The 22460-nt window shown below is 38.9% G+C and overlaps 1 protein-coding gene across 3 annotated transcripts in view; it reads right to left on the reverse strand.

Moving 5' to 3' along the window:
• chrm3a (cholinergic receptor, muscarinic 3a) overlaps nucleotides 1-910 on the reverse strand; it is an 81131-nt gene extending 80221 nt beyond the window's left edge. For 2 of the 3 annotated variants that reach the window (XM_040001074.1, XM_040001073.1), the window contains exon 1: nucleotides 684-902. The gene's annotated coding sequence lies outside the window, so the exon portion shown is untranslated. Of the gene's footprint in view, nucleotides 1-683 lie in introns of all 3 variants that reach the window. The other variant, XR_005691493.1, reaches the window with a different exon arrangement.
• Between the last annotated feature and the right edge of the window lie 21550 nt (nucleotides 911-22460).

Here is a 22460-nt window from a genome sequence, read left to right on the forward strand (position 1 = left end):
AAGTCAAATGTTCCCTCACTGAGAGGGAACATTCCTTCACATTGCCATCTATGGACATCATAAATAAACAGTCATTCGAGTTAATAAATGCCTTCCAATTGCCATATAATAATGCTATTAATTTGCTTCCCGGTCCACAGCAATACAGAAACAAATTCTTTATATTAGGAAAGCAAATAATGTGAATGTGCCACAAGACGAAGAACACGCTGCGCATTAAGGACGACCTCTTTTGGTGAAAATGTGCTTCTTTTTGGAGATTTTTGTCGAACTTCTGGTAATTCAAGATTTTGCTCATGATAGGAATTTATGATTTTCAACTTTACTAAAGCATAACGCTTCAGAAGTCACGTCTTTTTACAGGACAGACATGTGAAGAGCGCGAAGGGTTGGGCATGGATGCTGAGCCGCCGGACGGCAGTGGCACTTGTTTTCTCAAACTTGCATCAAAACAAAAGCAGATCTCAATCGAACCCGCATTGCTATCCTGTATATAATGTGTTCGCTTTGGAAATAAGCGCATGTAATTTTATTCAGATTTTCCGGAACTTCAAAGTGAAGCGTTGTGGGACGAAAAACGCGGCACAATAAAGCAGCTGTAAATCGTTTGTGGGGGTGTAAAAATATACTTTTCTTGACAAAATATTTCCCAAACTTTCGCTTTTTGTCTTATGCACACCTACCTCACATCGTTTGCGGATGCGTGCGCGGTCAAAAGCGGCAGAAGTAGATGAGGAAAAGACAATCCAGGGAAACTTGTCACGCGTCCATGTTTGGCACATCAGCAGTACGGCAGTCCAATCTAATCACATCTGAAGCGCTAACGGTACTAAGCTAATGGGGCTCGGCACCTTCTACTGTCACCGAGACGTGGATTGGGCGGCGATGTCAGGAGCACCGCGGGATCTCCAAGGGCGCACGGAGAGTCACTGCGGCGGGATTGGTCAGAGGAGCCGTGACGCACCGGCAGGTGGCACACCCGTGGAATAAAAGAAGTCCATATTCATTCATAGACAATAGCTCTGGGGAACCGGAGGAAGTCATTGCACACAGCGGCAGATTAGACTGACAAATCTGTAAAAGTCATACCCGATTCCACACAGTCAGGTTTCTCACTGCTTCAGCTACGTTTGCCCAACTGCAGACGGTGTCATGGCCAAAGCTTCAAGTTTTTGAGTTCACACAAAATATTTCATATTTCGTATATTACGAGCAATGATATACATTCTTTTTGGTTTTATTTTTGTAAATAAAATATACAAATAAAAATATCTTCAGGTTGTTTATTGTAGCCTTCCATCGATCCTTACACATAAAAACAGATAGAAAACCTTTGGATGTGTTCAATAAGAGCTGAAATGTCCACTCACTTTATTATTTCACCCAATGTAAGAAAAAAAAACAAGGCAAGTGGAAACAGTGTCTGTTTTGACACTGAGCGTAATTAAGGGAGCCAAAGCAAATGTTTTAATTTTTTTATATATAAACACAAATAAGAAGTGAGTGGTAATCCTTGGAGGAATGTGGAAGCCAATTACGCCTGGCTGCAGGGACTTGTGGAATGAAACCTCAGAGCTTCCTGCTCAGACTCACTGCAGACCCTCGGCCCACATTTCCTGTTCCCAGTGCGCGGGCAATATTTCTATGAAAATATAGAATGGGTAGAGAGATGAATAGGATATTGTGCTGAATACCTCCAACATGTTACAGTTCTCTCATCATCCTAATGCCTTGTAGGCTATATGACACTGTCTGCGTGTGCTTTCCCATCAGCACCTCGTTTTGCACCCTGCGAGTGCCGAACCAATTCTTTCAATCTGGATGCTGGCGTATATGTGTGTAACGGCTTACATAATGTTGTGTCTGTTGTAAGGAGATGCAAGGGATGGCTTAGACAGCTGCTGATGTAGTAAGCCTGTGGTGGTGTTCACGTTGGATGTGCCGTGTACTCGCCTGTGACCTCACAGACTGGTTAATCTGTGGGTATTAAAAGAATCTTGGATAATTTATAGAGATTCAAAGCAGAAAACCAAAAGCTTTAAAATGAAGTTAGAATAGGGACAAATATTGATAGAAAAGATTTTATTTCAGTATTGTCTACACCAGGCCAAAGGAGCAAACATTTCAAATGAAGGTTGCAAATTACATCTGGGACATTGGGAATAACCTACACCGCAATGATCACTGCATAGATTACTTACCTAAAGTGTAAAAAGCCTGTAATAGAAAAAAAGTGTCAGAACTCCCCAGGTAAAATTCATATTTGGTCTTGTGTCATAATTTTTTTTTCAAGTCATACATAATAATAATAAAAAAAAAAAAGTAAAGAGATGCCAGTCTGTGGTTCTAGTCTAGTACATCTAGCATAAGAGTTTTGATAAACACAAACTCTAAGCTGAGCCTCAACATTCACCATCGTGCAATTTCACACTGTCTGATTCCTCAAGAACTGCATGAGCACACTGATAACAAAGTTACTGTAGGCCACTGGTCTACAGACACAGTTTTCACTTCATAATGGTCTCTTTCATTCAAGTCAAAGGTATCAACAAAATACCCGAGTACTCAGAAATAATAGGGAAATAAATTTTTACCTGCATGGTAACTGAACAAATCTATAGCTTTTGCTGAAAAAGCAAGGTTCTATATGCAAAGGTTAGGCAAAAAAATGTCTGAGGGGAAGTGAATAAAATATGGAGAAAACGGACTGAAAAGGTTTGCCAACAAAGTTCACTGCAGGGCAAAAAGTGGTAAAAACTGCAAGGTGTATTCAGAAAAAAACACAAGTGTTTTTGTTTGTGACTGCACAATGAACCTGTAAAAAATATATGGTGAGGTTACTACAAATACTTGTGGTTTATTTTTCAGAAATAAAATTCAAATCTAAATTGTTAAAAAAAAAATCCTGTTTGGATGAATAATGCAAATAAATATGCATCGCATTCAATGCAAACACAAATTGATGACAAGCTGGATTTTGATTTTCATAGATTTTCTTTAACAAAATAATATTGAAACACTGCTGCCTGCCTAGAAGCAAATCTAATTTCTTCATTGATGGGTACTGAGACAGAAAACGCTCAGAGCTTTCTGCACAAAAAAGGTTACACCCAGAGTGATAACTAAAGTATGAAAATAGCTCAAAAAAATCAATGTGAATGATGAAACCATTCTCACAACAAGAGAAAGACCTCAGGGGTAGTAATCTCAACACTCAATGCCCCTAAATGAAAATTGTGTTTTAGTGTTAATTCAAGCTCAAAACTAATCAATCAAAACTAAACCAATTCATCCATTTCACAAATCTCAGGTAACTCTACATTCAACCTATCCAGTCATGTCTTTTTATGTGAAAGAAGCAACCTTAACAGTCAAGGTCAAGAGTTTTGCTCATATACTAAACTTCAACATCTCTGGTCAGAGTATTCCAGTGCTAGTCTGACATTCTGAGTATTTCAGAAATTGTTGATCTAGTTTCCCACCCCGTCATCTCTAGGCTTATAAAGAATGAAAAAGAGAAAATATCCAGTGAGCAGGAGTTATTTTGTGTTAGAAAGTTAAGACTAACTGAAATAACCACTTGTTATGATCAAGTTATGCAGAAGAGGATCTCAGACAGACATTTGAAGTAGAAGACCTAGCAGCAAAAGACCACAAACGGTGCCACTAAGAACAGGAAACAGGAGGGCTCGCTAAAAGTGGACAACATACGATTTGAAAAACCATTGCCTGATCTGATGAGTCAAGATTTCGGCTGCAATATTCAGATGGTAGGCTCAGAATGTGGTGTAACCGAGAAGAAAGCATGGATCCATCCTGCCTTGTATCAGTAGTTTAGGCTGATTTTAGTGGTGTAATGATTCTCGGTACACTTTTGGTCCCTTAGCTGGTAGTATTATTGTAGGGGCTTTACCTTAGGATTGATAAAGCAACCTTGAGGTGAACGTTTTTGTGATTTGGCGCTATATAAATAAAACTGGATTGCATTTTTTCAGGGCCACAGCCTACCTGAGTTCATTTTGCTGACCCTGACCATCTCTTTATGAGACAGGGTACCCATAACTGTCACTGTCACAAAGCTCAAATCGTCTCAAACTGGTTTGGTTTCTTGACCATGACAGTGAGTTTGCTGTACTCCAAAGGCCCGGTCATCAAAATAAACAAACTGCAGTCTCTATAATTGCAAAAATCCTTTATAGCATGGGAAAAGCAAAGATAATAATACAAATCTGGATCATAATTAAAAGTTTGGGTGGCTAAAACAAAGTTATGCTTCATATGGAAAACAGATGAAGAATTATTTCATGTGTGTTCATAGTCATAGTCTGAGTCGGCAAAAACAGAAAAAAAAGCAGTTAAATGGCCTGTATTTGGCCTGTATTTGTATAGCACTTTACTAGTCCCTAAGGACCCCAAAGCGCTTTACACATCCAGTCATCCACCCATTCACACACTGGTGATGGCAAGCTACATTGTAGCCACAGCCACCCTGGGGCGCACTGACAGAGGCGAGGCTGCCGGACACTGGCGCCACCGGGCCCTCTGACCACCACCAGTAGGCAACGGGTGAAGTGTCTTGCCCAAGGACACAACGACCGAGACTGTCCAAGCCGGGGCTCGAACTGGCAACCTTCCGATTACAAGGTGAACTCCCAACTCTTGAGCCACGATCGCGTTTAAATGGACAAAAAAAGGGGGCTTGGGACGGAATGGGTAGAATCACTTTCATTTTAATAATTTGTCTTTCGGGGCCTCGTAGATAAAAAATTAGAAGAATGTCACAGCATGAAAACAGCATGCATCACTGCTTCAAATCACAAAGTGTTTCAGGATCCACGCTTGGAGTTATTCTCGGTGATACTCGGCACAAAATATTGCCTGTCTGATCTTAGGTTTCTAATTTCACAGCATGAGTAATTTCCACTAATGATTACAGCTCAGACAAACTGATATAAAGGTTTAAAACCTCATGTTGGCAAATATTTCTGGAAAACACATAAACAAATTACCACCTCTAAGAGATAATTATCTCAACATTTTTTCCCATACAGTTTCTTTGAATATGTAAACAAGCAGCATGTACAGAAAGAAAACTGATTACTATGCATTCCCATATTTTGACGCTGGGCGCTGGTGGTGATGATGTGATGAATAACACAAGTCTTTGATTTACTGGAGGGCTTTTCGATTTAGAATGCATGTTTTTTGGGGGGGAATAATTAGAAGCTAACAGCCCGGGGATGATTTTTCTGTGTGTGGTTTCTGTGTATATGTAACCATGTCCTTTCATGACATGTGCAATGAGATTCTGGCATCAGAATACAAATGAAGTGTTGAATTATCCACCAATCCCAGTTTCACAATGATCCCCCTCTTTTCTCTCCTCTCCAACTTCAACTTTTGTTTAGCTTTTTGGACACATTCAGTCCAGCATTTTCCCTTTTATAGGTATCTTGACATCCCTCTCTTCACATGAATAAAAAGTCTAATCCTCTCCCTCTGCCCAAAGAATTCGGTATTTTTCTTGGAATTTTAGCAGTAACCTTGATCATACCACGACTTGTCATCTCTGCTGTCACCCTTGTCCTTTAACAAGTTGTCAGCAGAATATATAAGTAAGCCCAGTCTCTCTCTGTCTCCCTGCAGAATGTATTTCACAACACGCCATCCCATGCCAAAGATCTAACAATCAAGACAAACCTAACATACCCTTTGAGCAAGGATTTGACGACAGTAGGGAGAAAATTTCTCCCTTTTAAAAGGGCAAAAACCTCTGGGAGAACCAGAGGAGGGAGACCATCTGCCTCGACTGCTTGGGTGAGAGGAGGGCACTGACAGAAAAGATGAGCAGTGAGAAACAGTAAACAAAATAAAGGAGCCACAGAAGCTCTTCAAAGTAAAGATGGCTAGGCAAAATATCTTGCTAGATATTCCTCATTACCAAGCTATGCGTACTTTAAAACCCTTCGTGCAATCTCAGACAATCAGAAATTTATTCCAAACATAACCAGCAATTGCTGTGCATCCAAAGGTTTGAATTTCAGCCTGAATGATTCCGTTATAAAGGAAACCATGGAGAGGGCAATCAGCCAGTAATCACTCAGAGGTCAACAGCCTGTGGTTAGAGCTTGTGTCATCTTCTGACAAAGCGTAATCAAAATCCAGTCGAGCTTAGTAGATAGAAAGTGCTTCTTTCAGACTAGAGGGGTGACACATGCTGACTAAAGGCTGGAGTCAATCATCATTACACTCAGCTCTGATTTAGTCGGTTAGGTTAGATTCAACCTGGCACCAAAGTTGGAGACACTATCAGAACAGTTGTCTGAGATAAAACACAGAGAAAAATGTGATTACCACCAGAATCACAACTTAAAAACTAACTAATATTTAAGATAAAAAAAAATAGTTCCTTGTTTCATCCAGCTGACTTGGTATAAAGTAGCATCTTCACTGGATCCATTAAGAAAATAACATTTCTCTTTTACTTTAGCATAAAGCTGATTATAATTTTGATTGTATTTGTTGAAACATAATAATAATACATATACTACTAATGAAAATACATAATAATACATAGAGCACTATGCAAAAGAGTCGTTCCTCGTTTCTTTATATTTTGCCAGGAACATTTGGAACAAAAGCAATGATTTATTGAAAGATATGCAAATATAAGTCGAAATACAATACATGAGGCAAAAACCGAGTTTACACAATTCTAATCAGCTTGAATTTCAGTCTTTGGTATGCTTTCCTTTATTCCTATTTATTTCCTTTATTGTTAGCTGTGTTGTTGTTCCGTGCTCTGTTAAGATGATCCCACACTGCTTCGGTAAAGTTTATGTCCGGGCTCTGGGGGAGGCCAATCCACAATTGAAAGTGGGGGTTTTTCTGTCTAGGTTTGCTTTTACTGCATTGGCAATGAAGCTGTTGCCGCTCACACACTTTAAAGAAGGTACTGAATGATCAAAATCTTTCTGTGTTCACAATTCCAACAATTTCGACAAGATCCCCACAGATTTTGCCACTGATGTTCAGCCCAGGTCTTGTGTAATTTGGCACATCTCAGACTTTTCTCCCTGTTTCTCCGACAGCCACCCTTCAACTGAACTGAGACCATTTCTGCAGAGGCTTTAGTGAACAGAAGCTGGATCGCTGAAAGGCTAGTTGCATCTACCAGGTTCGATGTCAGGTCTTGGCTGGATTTCTTGTTTTTTCTTAGAAGATGGCTTTCAGATACTGTTCATCTACTGTAAATAGTTTGTTTCACTGCCACATCTTCAGATTTTTCTGTCAGATCCCTCATAATTTTTTAATAACACACTGTACACCGTGTTGAGTTGTGGCAACTGTCTGGCTAATTCTTTTAACATTGTTGGTCACAAATTCTATTTTTTCGCCGTCAAACAGTTATGCTTGGCATTTTTTTATAGGTTCAACCAAAGAAATTGGACACGTTGCTAGCAACAAAGATACCATTTAAAATCGGTTCTTTCTGTGTATGTTTTCTGTTGGGTGTGTATTTTCTGTTATGTGTAGACACAACACTTGTTCATCCCTTGAGTTAAGTGCCTTTTTCATTCTCGAATGATTCATATGTCAGTGTTAAATGGCTCAACAAACAAATAAAAAAGCACTCCTCGTGAATATGATCGGGTACAAGGGCTGGACTGAAAAATGAGAGCAAAAGTATTCATTGTCCAAAGAAACACTTTGAAAGACCTTCAGAAAGCCTGGAGAAGTACTGCTATTAAAGAACAGTTTTCCTTCAAAGTAAATATTTTACCGTGCCATAATACATCAGAACTTTTATTTTCCATTCCCATTTATAGCCAGGTGCACTTCTTAAACATATCCACACCATTCACTGACATATCCGCCCCATCGTATCAAAGCTAAGCTTTAGTGATGTAGTATTGCACATCTATAAAGCTTTGGTTTGCAAAAGAATATGAAAATGTAAGCAGCAGAGGGCAGGTCCCACTGACTGTGTGACCCTTCACACAATCCAGCTTGATTACCATCTTTCACTTCAAGTTTTGCTGCACAAATAAGTACATTTTATACAAAAAATTAGTATAACCTTAGTGGGATCGCAGTCATATTATCAAAGTCTTTCTTTCAGACTAAAGAAAGTTTGTGCAGAACCCCAGAATATGTTATAAGCTAAGTGGTGCCTCCTATAACAAAGAAATTAATCTTCACGTGTAAGATTAGTAAAGCCTCTTTAAAATTCAAGCAACAGTGAGATTGCTTCTGCTTCAACTGCATGTTTTGTCAGTGTCAGGCTCAAGGTGAAGAAGCTGTCAGCATTGTATCATTGTAATGCATGTTACACAGTGTCCTTCACAAAATCCCTCATATTCTCCAACGCTATTATATGAAATTTTAAATGACTGCTAGAGTGAACCGAGGAGCTTCAACAAACATCAGTGAGACGCAGCGTAAACAAATGACTCTGCAAGTTAACACATTGTGTCACCCTAGACTTTCCTGTTTCGCCTTGTTTCTCCATGTCCCATCTGTCAGCAGTCAGAAGCCACTCTGTCAGAACAAAGTCAGATTATCGAGGGTTTTAATTACCCCAAAGGAGTAAGCTAATTAATTATCGCTATCACTGGTATGGAACATCCCTTTAGATAAAGAACCCGAATGTAATTATTAATCTTTTGACCCCTTTCTCTTTTTCCTCAGTAAGCCCGTCAGTAAGTATACTGTCAACACACAACAAAATGCAGCTGAAAGTCAAAATCACAGCAGAATTTTACATTAAATCGCATTTATTCCCATTCTGTGTCTCACAAGCACACCAGGGATAGACTGAAGCTTTTCCATGCTTGAGATAACTTAACAGCATGGCTCGGAGCTTCGACAGACCCAGTTGGACTAATTCCTCCTTGAGCCACTACAGGGCTTTCCCCACATCCAACAATACAATGCCAAAGTGCATGAATCACTTGTTTGTATCAGTATGCAATAGACCAACCACTTGCTCACCATATGCCGCTTTGTCTGTCCTCCCAAAGTCCCAGCTCTTCTCATTTTCTGTGATTTACCAACTGTGCACCTGGCTAGTCAAATACTGATCTCCCAATATTCATAAAAGAAAGAAATTCAATCGGGGTTTTACAGTTCAAAATCCGAGCACTCATGGGGCGTGTGTGTCTGCGTGATAAGGAATGAGAGTGTAACAGCGAAAAAAACAAATGATAGAAAAACAAGAAATGAATGAATGAATTTTCATGGAGCATAATTTCTGCTTTTTGAACCCTTATATGTACTGGATAACAGCTGAATCTCAAAGGCCAAAGTAACTGAGCTCGTCCTTTTTGTCTTTCGAGCAGATTCTTGGCTTGACTACTTATTCTGAATTGGACATCCAGACGTCCAGATGTTAAAAATCCCAAAGAGATCTAAGGGATGGGAAAAATAATCAAGATAAGCAAAGGCGAATAAAGGGATGAATGCTATGACGAATTAGTACGCATGCTGCCTGGCCATATATACAGCGCATGCCTGCCTGCATGTCTACCTTTAAGCACCCCAGATTTACTCTTTCTATCTCTTTGCACTTATACAATCAGGCTAAGTGCTGATAAATATCCCCATTCGCCCCAACCTTCTGAACAAAGAGCACATCTGGTCCTGGTTGTTAGACTCATATTAGCTCCTCATGCAGGACTAATCAGAGCCATCCCAGTCAGGCTTGCAGGATAATACTGGATCACACTGTTTTGATTGACTGGGAGAAAGAGTTCTCCTACCAGTTCATAATGTCTCTTTACCTCATGAGGGGATATTTGCACACATGATTTATTCGAACTAAAATCTACAAGAGGTGAGATGTGACACTTTTGATATACGAGATAATAACAGCTCAACTAGCAGCTGTGGGGGTGTTGTACTTTCAAACATTGATTATTTGAGCTAAATTTTACCCTCAGCATGGTAACATTTTCATAGTGCGCTATTAACCCAGGCTAGTTGGCGTTAAGCACTTTTTACATAGTAAGTTCACATGCAACCAAGATAGTATCACTATATTAGTTTTCAGTTATTTGCACAGAAATAGGAATATGAGGCAAAAATATAAATTATGCTAAAATTTGATATGATGCAGTTAGACGCATTAGTTGTGCAAACATTCAGTTTTCATTAAATGGCTTTAACAGCAGTATTGCAATAACTGTTCAGGAATAACAAACATTTTACACACTCAGAGACTCAAAAGTAATTTGACAATTGACTGGCATGGAGTTTTATGGCCAGTTAAAATATCTGGAATTAATTCAAAGTGTTGAATTTGCATTTGGTTGTTGTTCACTGGAACTTTCAATATGGGGCCCAAAAGATGGCATGTCAATGCAACTTAAGGAAGTTATCATCAGGCTGCAAAAATACAATAAACCTAGAGAAAACAATTAAATTAGGAGTCACCTACTTCCTCAGACTTTTTCTAATTGTACTGACATGAACTTCAACATTTAACATGCTAAGAGAGGCCAGTAGAGTCTGAGATATAGCTCTTGGGTTTTTTGCATTGCCTGACAAAACTAAACTGCTAAATTTTTTGCTTTTATAGAGGTGCTCATACTTGCTGAGGATCTGTTAATCAAGTGCATTTGATTAGCAGCTTACCCACTTATTTCCTACAGAGCAGTTACGGTGTATTTAGTTTTTCACAGGACTGTAAACATACTAAAAACATATATTAGAAAGAGCATTAGACCATCTAATCACTTTTAATCATCCAGAAATGATTTTCTAAGGATTTAAAACGGGTTAAAGTATTATGCATTGCTCTGTTCTACTAGTCTTTAATTATGGTTTTCAGCAGTTTAATGGCTGGGACAAATGATGGCTTCAGGCTGTTTGTTTTGCACTTTGGCACCCTGGGTTTTCTGATGGCAAAGATTCATATTCAGAGAAGTGGGGATGTTGGGAGACGGCCATGATTCTTATTGCTTGTTGTATAACTGCATGTTCATACTGGGTTTGGATGAACATGCCCTAGAAGAAAAGTTAGGGGATCATCAATTTTATTACAGTTTAGCTTGGCAGGCCAGGAACTGTGGCACAAAAGAAAGATTCAGCAAATTGCCAAAGTCATGGGGATACATACATTTCACTAGACAACTGTTGTTTGCACAAATCCATACATTTGGATGATTTTGCTTTTAGTAGTGGGTGAGTAATATGCAATGCAACTCAGGCAAAAAGATATCTCATACCTGTTTTTACTTAGGCATCACAGGCAACATAAACAAACCTGTAAGTTTTTGACATTAAAATAGAGACTATTTGTCATATCCCCCAGAGTAACATAACAGAGTGGAAAACAAGAGGAAACAAAATAAGCTATTCTTAATCTACACACTAGCACGCTTTAACTTTATTTCTTGCTAGTGTATGGAAACTCAAATATTCACTTTTCATGTTTTGACCCATTTGAACATTTTAAATGCCATCAGATGTCTCCCTCCTTCAATATTTGAAAATAAGTATCAAGCATTTCATGCACGCTTTACTTAAGATACGGAGATCTGAAAAAAAAAAAAGATTTGAAAAGCTCCAACCAAAATTAATTAAGGAAGTAGACGAGATGTAAAATGTTCTAAGCAGACATATCTGCCTTCAATCGGCGTTTGCTCCACGCGCATCTTCTGAGCTGGACTTCAATTAAGTACTGATACTTTTCACATCTCTCAGGTAAACAAACTTTCCCTTTGGCTGCACCTTTCTTACAAAAATCCTGCATCACAAAGTGACGTTAAATGTGTTTCTGTGTGCGTGTTTTTATCTCTTGGTGGGGACTCCAGCAAGTCAGCAATGACTAAAAATGTACTTAAAAAGTACTCATATGAAGGGTTGCGTGTGTGCATTGGTCTGGGTGTGTGTTCTTAAATACCATTTTGCCACTGTGCCATGATCCTGATGTGTATATGATCACACCTCTGTGTTATTGGTTCCGCATCGAGCACTGCCAAGATGCTGCCGCCACTGAGAAGACTGACACAGCATGTAGCGCAGGTGCAAATAACATCTGGGAGGACGAGTGCCCACAAGGAGAGACGGCAAGAAAGGCAAACAGAGGACGAGACAGAAATAGGTTCAGTTGCCCACACAATCATGCATGAATTCACAGCGGTCCTGTATTTGTCATATCACTTCAAAATCAATTTAATTTCTCTTCTTTAATACTTTAAATAGAAACAGACCAGTGCACGGATATTTAAATTAAGTTCAAATGGCCACTTCTGAATACTTATAGCTGCGCACCGCTTATGCATGCTAATGAAACCTTTTCCCACACACATAATTAAGTTTACCTTTCACGGCACTTTAGCCTCTTAAGTTTAAAGATTCATACTCAGCCTTCAAATCCCAAAGTCCCAAATAACATCCATTATTCGATTTTATATGATGAGCTTCAGTCATAAACTACTTCTTAAAACGGATATTTTAATCCATAACACATTTATAAAATGATGGAATGATAGTACAACAAATATTCGAGCTTAAACATAATTCAGTCCAATAAAACGCCACCATAAATTCTGGTCTTAAAAACAGCTGTTATCTTTGGTCACCAAATATTGTCCAAGTGTCATTGTTGAGAACTGCACTTGAAAAAATGTGGTGCGCTTTGTAGTTTGTCTGGGGTCGACTTCACATAAAAAGTTGGCTTTAATGTTGAACTGCATGAGCAAAACCGTTCTTATTATTATTGCTCCCTCTTTAACAAACAGCTCATGCATGGGAATAAAATTAATTTCCCACCACTGTAAACACCACTGAGCCAAGTTTCAAAAACATCAAATTATAAAGCTACCTAATTGAACGACTCTCAAATAGTTGTGTGCGCACCCTTCTGTGAGTCTGTGTGTGTGCGCGCCTTAAGTAAACAGAACAGCATAAACAGGGAGGATGAAATGTTTGTGTTGCTTGTTAGAAAAGACGATGAAGGGTTGTGACGTGTTGGCTGCTCGCTCTAAATTGGGCTAGGTGAGGAACTAATTAGTGCTCCGTAGAACAGTTAAAATTCCCCTACCCTCCTGTGCCAATCATCATAATGCAATTTCAGTTGACAGATTAAGCCAAATTTATGGAGACAATTAAAAGAACTAAAATCAGAAACTAGGTTTGCCCCCCTCCCCCTCCTCCCTTTGTTTCTATTCAGAGTTTCAAGTGTTGATGACGATATGTGTCTTTGTTTTTTGTTTTGCTTTTTCAGAAAGAGAGAAATCAAATGAATAAAACTTTATCTCAGTCACTCCCTGTGATATGAATCCTTGCACCATCCACTTACACAGACAGAGGAGCAAAAGGAGCAAAAGCAGAGGGGGGGGGGGGGACACAGTTGAGGGAACTACAATTGGGTCCAGAAAAGTTGAATTGGAGATGAGCAGCTGCAGGTCAAGGTAACTGAACAATCCCAATGACAAAGTAAGTGTCTGTCTACCTACTCTGAAGCTTATTTACGCCGTACAAAGGACCTAGATAAGAGACAGAGTGAAGTGTGTTTGTGCATGTCCATGAGGGAGTGTGCAGGTGAAAGAAAGAGAGTTTGTAGAAGTGATAAAGGTATGGAGCCGGAAGGGAATAGATCCTATTAGAAAGGAAAGCTGACAATGAAAAGCAAGTGTTTAGAACAGATAATAACAGGAATCAATAAACGTCTGAATGCTGGTGTGGAAGAGCCACAGTCAGATAAAGAACTCCTATCAGAAAAGACAACACTGCTAACTGGACCTACCACTGTGTGACTACCACTCTTCAGGCACTTGCAGCTCCTCTTTGTCTGTATGGCAAAATAAATGTTTACAATTTTGAAACTTTGGCTTACATTTTCCATGCTTTGCTAGAAGAAAGCTAGGGTCTGATATTGTGGCCAGGGCTATGTACCTACTTACTTGGGGTTCGTTTTGCTGTGGTGGATTTGAACTACTCTTTGATTGATGGATTGACAAAGAAATCAGACACAAGCATGTTTGCCCTCCTCTTATTACTTGGTGGTTCTCTGGTTCTTTCACCACCAACAGGAAAAAACTGTAGTCTGTATAGTGCTTTGTAGCCATCTGACCCAACCAGTCACGACAGATGCCTGCCCCTCCCTAAACCTGGTGCTACCAGAGATTTCTTCTCTTGAAAAGGGACTTTTTCCTTCCCACTGTCACCAAAGTGCTTGCTTGTTGGGAGTTTCTCTGTATTATTGGAAGGGTTTTACCTGACAATATTAAATGCCTTGAGGTGACTGTTGTTGTGATTTGGAGCTACATAAATAAAATTGGATTGGATTAAATAAATAACAATATAATGACTATAGACTATGTATAAAAGACATACACACCGCCTGGGTTTGAAGAGTGAAGCCAGTGTCAAATAGCATTCTTTCCAATACCAAAGGAGCCATCCTTTGGTATTGGAAAGAATTTCAAGATAAGCTAATAAAGCAGTGCTTGCTTTAGTCGTGACTGTATGAGTGTGCATCAACACCAAGATAATGACAGACAAAAAGCTCAGCTCTGAGCTTTAACCCAGGAGTCCACAATCTAATAGTTGATGCTGCGTCCTTTTCTATACAGTCTACTTCAGCGATACAGCTTTCAGCTGGTATATGAAAGATGTGACCCTGGTACACATTTTCCCTGCTAACAACATATTGAACTGTCATTGTCAGCATGCTGCCTGTTTAGCTCAAAGCACAAAACACAGTCTTACTGAACCAGACTGATGGCTTTAGACTCCAGACATTTAGGAGGATTTAACTTAAGCACCTTACAGTGAAATTGAGTGTGTGTATTCGAATACTGTACCTTCAGTACTCTATTTACTCTCTGCTTCTGCGTTTGCTGATATTACATACTGAGGTGAGCTTTTCCTCCATAAGCCCCCCGAAGTTTTGTTTAATGTCACGGCACAGTTTCCTTATGTTCTTTTATTGCAGTGTTGTTTGTTGTTTGCTGTTTGCATGTGTTTGTGTGTGTTTGCGTGTGTTTTAGTGAATGTTAAAAAAAAGAAAAAGTAAAAAACAAGATCTTCAACTTTAATCATTGTTATCGTCCAAACAATAATGATTGTGGCTCTCTCCCTTCCCTCCCAGTAAAATGAATTGTTTTCTTTTTCTGACTTTGATGAATGAATAGGTTATACCACACAGGATGTTTGTAAAGAAAACAAGCAGACTAAATCTGAATACATCTCTGCCTGCGGCTGGACTTCCAGAGGTCAATTCAGGACTAAGCTCTGCATGTTCAAAAAGCAAGATAAGTCCCTCTTTGGCTTGATTTCTAGTTGAAACCAAAGGGGGAAATTAGCATTTTATTTTCCTGGACTAAATATGGCAAAAAGTCGACTCTTGCAGAAAGAAAGGGAGATGACCAGAATACAAATTTGGCAGCTGGCACTACAGCATGTCTCTCCTAATCTACGGAGCCAAAGGGATTACAGGGGAGCAATGTCCCAGCATTTTAACCTGACATATTCACAGACTGCTCCACTCAGTCTATCTGTCTGACACACTCTTTCTCTCCTTCTCTGACCGTAGGCGACACCTCATTCCTCATTTCTCATGCGGAGTGGATAGAGACAGACAGACTACCTAACTGGCAGAAAGAGACAGACTAAGCTAGCAGCTACAACTCTCTGAATACAGTGAGTCCAATGATGACAACACATTTTTATCATAGACACACAATGTTCTTGGAGTTTTACACATAATATCCCTGAAAAGGACCTCGGGGCAAAAAACAGAAATTGCTACCATCCTCTTTCCAAACTCTATTAGTATTGTGGACCTTCAGAGTCTTACTCTTCATAACCATAAATCCCCCTAGAAGGACAAATATTGAAAAAGGAATAGCTTTAGGCAATTGCTTAAACACTGAGGTTGCTGGTCTGAAACACTGAAATACAGTTTCTGTCACTGTACCTCATGAGAGTCCACAATGTTACAAGTACATGTGGTAGTTTGGATCACAGGAAGGTAGCGTCTCAAGCGCTCAAATACATTTTACTGAAGCAAATCTGCAAACGCTTTAGTATTTTGTATCACACAGATCCCATGCTCAGAAATGTTTTGGTTATTATCAAACGGCACAGACACTCTGACTTGTGCTTTGCATGCTAACAACAAGTGCACTCTTCCCTTTAATCTACATGCATTTAAGTGAGACTTAAATGCAAAAAATTACCATCTATAATTGTGGGTGATTCTGCTGGATTTATCGAGGTTCATGCAATTTGCAAGGGTCAGTTTCATTTGGGAAACGCTCTGCCTTCGAAGTAGATGGTGATTTGCACACTTACATTATATTAAAGCAAGGCTGTAATAAGGAAGAGTGAACATTTTATTTCAATTTGTTCCACAGAAATGCCAGTGTCAGAAAATTACACTCACAATCTGTGATCTTAGCATACTGAAAAGGAACATAAACAAGCATACAAGTTGCTCATTACAGTCAATTTTAAATGCTGCTTTGATAAAACATTTAGTCTTTTCATTCTCTTAGGTGTTGTATCATTTCTACTGCAACCATTATGTTTTCACATAAACTGCCTCTCTTGCTAAATTATAAATTATACATTTTAGTTGTGTAATTAAATGACTAAATTATTCTATTGCAACTAGTTTTGGATATATTTTTCATTGTGCTGATATCTATTCTACCAAGGGATGCTTGGTACACTAAATACCACATATTATATACAAAGATGTCTAAGTCACTGTTCCTGTCAGACAAACTACTATCAAAGGTCAACCCTAACATTTTATTTTCTCATTTATAATATTAATCTTGGCCTAAATGTGGTGGTATTGAAAACAAAGCTGCTGCACATTGAGCGCTATCTTTATAAAAGTTTCCAATTTCGATCGCTCCTACCTGACATTGATCATTTACTTCTTTATGTCATTATGAATCTTGCTGACTAACAAGTAACTAACTAACTAACTAACTCGGTTTCCCTGGGTCTTTTCCCGGTGTTATGAATAAATCTTCTTTTTTTGGTACTGGTACTGGTTTTGTTTTGTTGTATTTATCCGCGACACCTTAAAGGCCGGTCTGTGAAAATATTGTCGGACATAAATGGTCCGTGGCGCAAAAAAGGTTGGAGACCGCTGTCTTAGATGATTATAATTTAGCATTTTACTTTTAAAGAATTTTTATGAATCCTTGGTAACACTACAGTACGACATAGCCACAATGAAAAAATGCCAACTGGCACATTCTTATATTAACTGAGCATTACTCAGTGAAATAATGGCCCAGTCACACTGGCCCATATGGTCGGCCGCCCCTCAACTGTGTATTTGTCAGCTATCGAGTGACAACTGCTAGGTGAAATCGATCATAAGGAGATACACTATGCTGCATGAAAGAACCACAGCAATCTACTAGAGCAAGGTTTTTGTGCAGCAGCTTTTGCTGAGCAACCTCGAGCAACCACTTACCAACTGCTGTGAAACACACATTTTTCACTAGTGACCAGAAGTTGCCTGTAGGTTGCTGACCTACTCTAGGGCTGTATGGCTGAGATTTGAGGGGAAGACCAAACAACATGTCATTAAATTAATGCAAAAGTGAAACATAAAGCTGTACAGGATCAGTGATGTCCATTATTTTGGCCCTGTATAAAAAACAATACAGCTAGATGATAACAACAGCAAATAACAGCAGGAAGGGCACACAGCAGTAGCATCCATCCATCCAAATCACAAGGCAAAACAATGAGTTTAAAGCCAGGAGTCTCTACAGGCCACACAGACACACACACGGCCTAATCAAGGGGCAAAAGTGTTCAGATGAGATCAACCATGACAATGATTTGAACTTGTGAAATGTGACTTTAGTTGTTTAGTTATATAAGTGGTCACATGTGTTTGGAGGGGCTGATGAAGCATTGATTTCTTTTCATATGAGATCAGCGTAAAAACGTTCAGCTGTAATGCAGTAACTGATCACCGTGAAATTAGGCTAATATTAGTGCAATTAGTGACCCATCATATAATATAAACTTACACAGTATTTAGACAGATACTGCTCAATTAGATTAGAAGGAAACAAAGTAAAAGTAAACAAACCAGAAAAATATAAATCTTATATACCTGCTGGATTTTCTGGAGGTGACAACTACAAATCAAATGCAACATCTCATTGAAATGAGTCTGAACTCTCACCCCTGAGGAAATCATTGAAGATTAGTGTCACGCAGTAACCAAGTCACGTCTGTTTGGGATCACTGATAACATCTCCAAGAAAATCCCCCACCAGCCACTTCTCCTGGCATGCAAAAGGATTTCTCTGTGATATTGACACAGAAGCATACTTGTCTTTGTGACTGCATGCAAGAGACTATAAGATTGTTTTCTTTCTGATTTCTCTTACGGCAAACAACCATGGCAGGTATGTGCAGCCAACATCAACATGATGAAAGAAAACTGAGGAACTATGCTGGCATGCAGATATCAACACTGCTCGGCACTTTCACAGAAGAATTTTGCACGTTTAGTATTAATTATTCTGGCTTATGAAAGGTTTGTTATTGCCATCGACAATATGTCACATGAATCAATATCAGTCATTTACTGGACATGTACCTGGTGCATGCAAACTTAAGGATGAAATCTGTGCATGTGGGTATAGTTTGCTGCTAAACTAATGATGACTGTGTGCACATGCGGGCTTCCCTTGGCAACATTTAGTTCATTTAAGGAGACAAGAAACATGTCCAGTTGCCAGCAGTCAGTCCTCTCACACTCATATTTCCCTTCATTCAGCTGCCATAAAAGGCGGCCAAAGCCATCTGCCACCAAGTACCATGCCATGCCCAGGTAGGGCAGAATTGGTGCAGTTATCATTTCTTTCCAGGCTGTGAGAAATCATATGTTCTGAATAGGGGCTGTGACATTTCTAAGCAAAATGGAAGTCCTGGAGCTGTCTTCTGCATAGATGTTGTGTTATCAGGCAGGAGCCCATGTATTACATTTAAAAGACTTCTTAAACCAACCTGGGTTCACTGGTGCTGAAGGTCTTTATGTTTTTTCTCTTTATGATATGTTGTTGCACGACACTGATGATCTCACATTATACAAGGTAAATTATACACTGCTTTCAGCCGGCTGAATGGACCTTGGTATTTTATTGGTATCATTTTCTGCACCTCTGACTCTAATCAATGAATGAGGTTTCCAGTGTGAAAAAAGAGGATTTTTTCAGATGGCTCATTTTGTTGTCAGGTTTATTACTGTATCTGGTATGAGAATATGAACTGGGATGCAGGATTGTGGATAAAACACTAGAGAAAATAGAAAATAAGATAAAAAAAAAAAAGAAAAGATCATAGGCAGTACAGAATGTGCTCATCCTGTGGTTTTAAGGAGTTAAAATGAAGCTATTAGTCATTTGATAAAAAATTAATTAGCAAAAAATCACATTCAGAAGTCATGTTGTAACTTATTTAAAATACATCACAGAAAAATCACAATATCACCAAACCACAAGGAACCCCGAAAGACTATTTCAACCAGAATCCAATATAGTGTTAGCTTTGCAAAAAGGAAAGCCAATATTATGAGATTGGTTTTGGCAAGAAGGTAAAAGGAAATTAAAGCCAGTGAAGAAGAACAAGCAGATATATAGTACTGAATGAATAATAGCTGACCAAAGAGGAAAAACTATAAGACACTGTGCATATTATGTGTTGTGTGGCTGGTATTTTATAAGCGTGCATATTTTATTTTTCAACTGCCCAAAATACAGCTTGAAATGAGTTACGATGTAGGTCAGCTAACATAAGATACCCAGTGTTCCAGTGCTTTAACACAAACGGGCAATCTGTAACATGCATCACACAGAAAAGATTTTTCTCAATTAAAGTATTCATAGTGGATACACGGGAGAAACTTATATGAGTCCTTTGTAATATTGTCAGAGCAATTATAGTCATTATTACAAATAACTAATTAAAACGAACAGTTTCCTAGGCTTTTTTTTCCTAGGCAAAAATTGAGATGCGAGTCCATGTGAGTGTGTTTTCATTAGGGAAGACACACTCCCACACTACACACTTGCATACAAGCTAACAAAACAGCTGAGCAGGCAGATGTCCAGACAGCTGTGAACACAAAAACAGTTTTAACAACTCTTTCTTTCAAACCAAGCCAGCCTTGAGACTCTCCATTAAAGTCTTTAGAAAGTGAATCGTTAATAATTGGCTTCAGGTTAGTCTTCCTATTTATAAGTGATCTAAATTTCCTTGTAAGTCCTGCCAATAAACAAGTGCTCCTCAAAGTTCAGTTTTCAAAATGCACATAATTCCACTTGGCTGGAAAATGGGCCATTTCCCCAACCGCCTGAGCTTACCTTTGAGTGAGCCAATTTGCCAGTTTCAATTATTAAAGGCAGCACCTGTCTCTTTTCAAATTTCAGTGGCTCAGATCACTGTGCGAACGGCACTGCAGAGACAAAAAATCTACGCTGCGTGCACATTTTAAAGTAAAGCCGCTGGAATGAAATAAGATGTTGGTGTGATACGGGATTCAGAGGGGAGTGACGCAAACCTCATGCGCCATGAAATACACTCATCACCAGCCCTTCTCTGTCCCTTTGCCTTACTAAACTGTTTTCAGTAATTGGCTTTTTCTTGGCATGAAGTTGTCCAATCTAAATGGTAATTTGGAAGGCCCGCCTCTTGTCAGTGGCAATGCTTGTTTACTGGAAGACAGCTAATACGAAAATTAGAGTTGTAATGAGAAGGCAGGGATCCGTCTTACTGTCAGGAGACAATGCATTTCAAAACTGACAATTTGGTCTGGAGCACTTCATGTGATAAACCACACACAGCCTAAGGCACCGCAGCTGTAATCCAAGACAGATATCCCAACTAAACTAAAATATCTACTCATTTTTCATTTTATCAGTGAAGTGCAGTCAGTGCCGTCTACACGTTTACCTGAATTTTCCTTAAGCGCTTTTGGTGTTAGTCCACACTCCAAATATGTGCAAAGCAGTTTTACTGAAGTCTCCAAAGCGTCCAGGAGTATAAATTTCCATTCTCTTTGTATTAGCTCTGATGGATGCGACCTGTCCGAGACGGTTCCCTGCCTCGCTCCAAACAGATGCTGGGATAAAAATGAGTCCTCCTTAAATTTAAATCAAAACTAATGGAGTGAAGCGTGGCAATAAATCTATGCACTGGACTAAAAATGAGCATAGACAAAAAGATTTCCTTTCAAATCATGTTATTTTCACGCAACATCCTAGTGTTTAATTTATACCTTATGTAGCTTTAATGCAGGCATTACAGTGATTTTAATAAACTGCCAATTAGGGCAACTTGAATATATACCAGCATATACAGCATGTCAAATGTCTCTGTTGAGAAAATCCATAGCAAGTCATCCTTTAATTTTTCAAAGGCACAGACATCTGAGAACATAATCTTCAATCATCTCATTTCCTTCGTTATTTCTGGTTTCACAACCTTGCAAGGTCTACATTTTTTTAATCTTTACCTTAAGAAGTATATTTAAGGATGGAAATCTGGAAAGAAAGAAAAAAGCCTCAAAAGGGAGGTGCATGCTTTGTAGTGTATTATGCTGCTGTAGGTTATTTTTCTGGTCAATTTAAGAACTAATTCTGTGAGTAAATGGCACTTTAATAATGCTCCAAAGCCTGAAAACGCACTAATGGAGATGCATATGACCAGAAGGGCAAATAATTTTCCTGATGCACAAAATTGTTGTAACGGGTACTTAATCTGCCACCATCAGAATTGAATTTAATGCAGCCACTGGTACTGTAGCTTAGTGGTTTTACTTAAGGCATTTATGAGGCTGCATTCAATTACATGTGCCAGAAACGCCACTTCAGACAAAGTTAGGTTTTGTAAGATTCTCACTATTGTTGGCTTCCCTCATAACAATCAAGTTTACAGAGCTATCCAAATGCAACATCTGTGTGTTTTTTTAACAAAGACAAGTTGTTTCAAAATCCCCATTTTATCTGAAAGATATCATTGGATCGTTTTTGGATATGCACAAGTTTGTTTGGCTACAGTTACACAACCTGGTGGTTTAATTAACAAAAACCTGAGTCAGTCAACATGTGCCATTAGGCTGAGTTTTGGTGCAGCACTTTTCAGTTCAGAGGTTGTCTTGATGACTTCAAATAGCTGTAAATATTTATTTGAAGTTATTTCATAGAGTCAAGATTCTGTGAATAGCAGATATTAGTGATAACGAGACACAAATTGGTGTGACAGCACTGGCATGGAGAAAAAAATGCAAAGAAGAAAATATCCGATAATACCGGGTTAGTCTATAAGAGCTGTGCTTATCTAAAGTCTCTATCCCTAAAAGAAAAATGAAAAAAACAACCATTATTGTTTATGCATGGCCCAAACTCAACCCTTGCCTCTCCCTAAGAAGCCCTCATCCACAGCACGCAGCAGACAGGCATCAA

Source organism: Simochromis diagramma, unplaced genomic scaffold, assembly GCF_900408965.1.
Source record: "Simochromis diagramma unplaced genomic scaffold, fSimDia1.1 OVJJ01000421.1, whole genome shotgun sequence".
In the NCBI taxonomy this organism is placed as follows: domain Eukaryota; kingdom Metazoa; phylum Chordata; class Actinopteri; order Cichliformes; family Cichlidae; genus Simochromis; species Simochromis diagramma.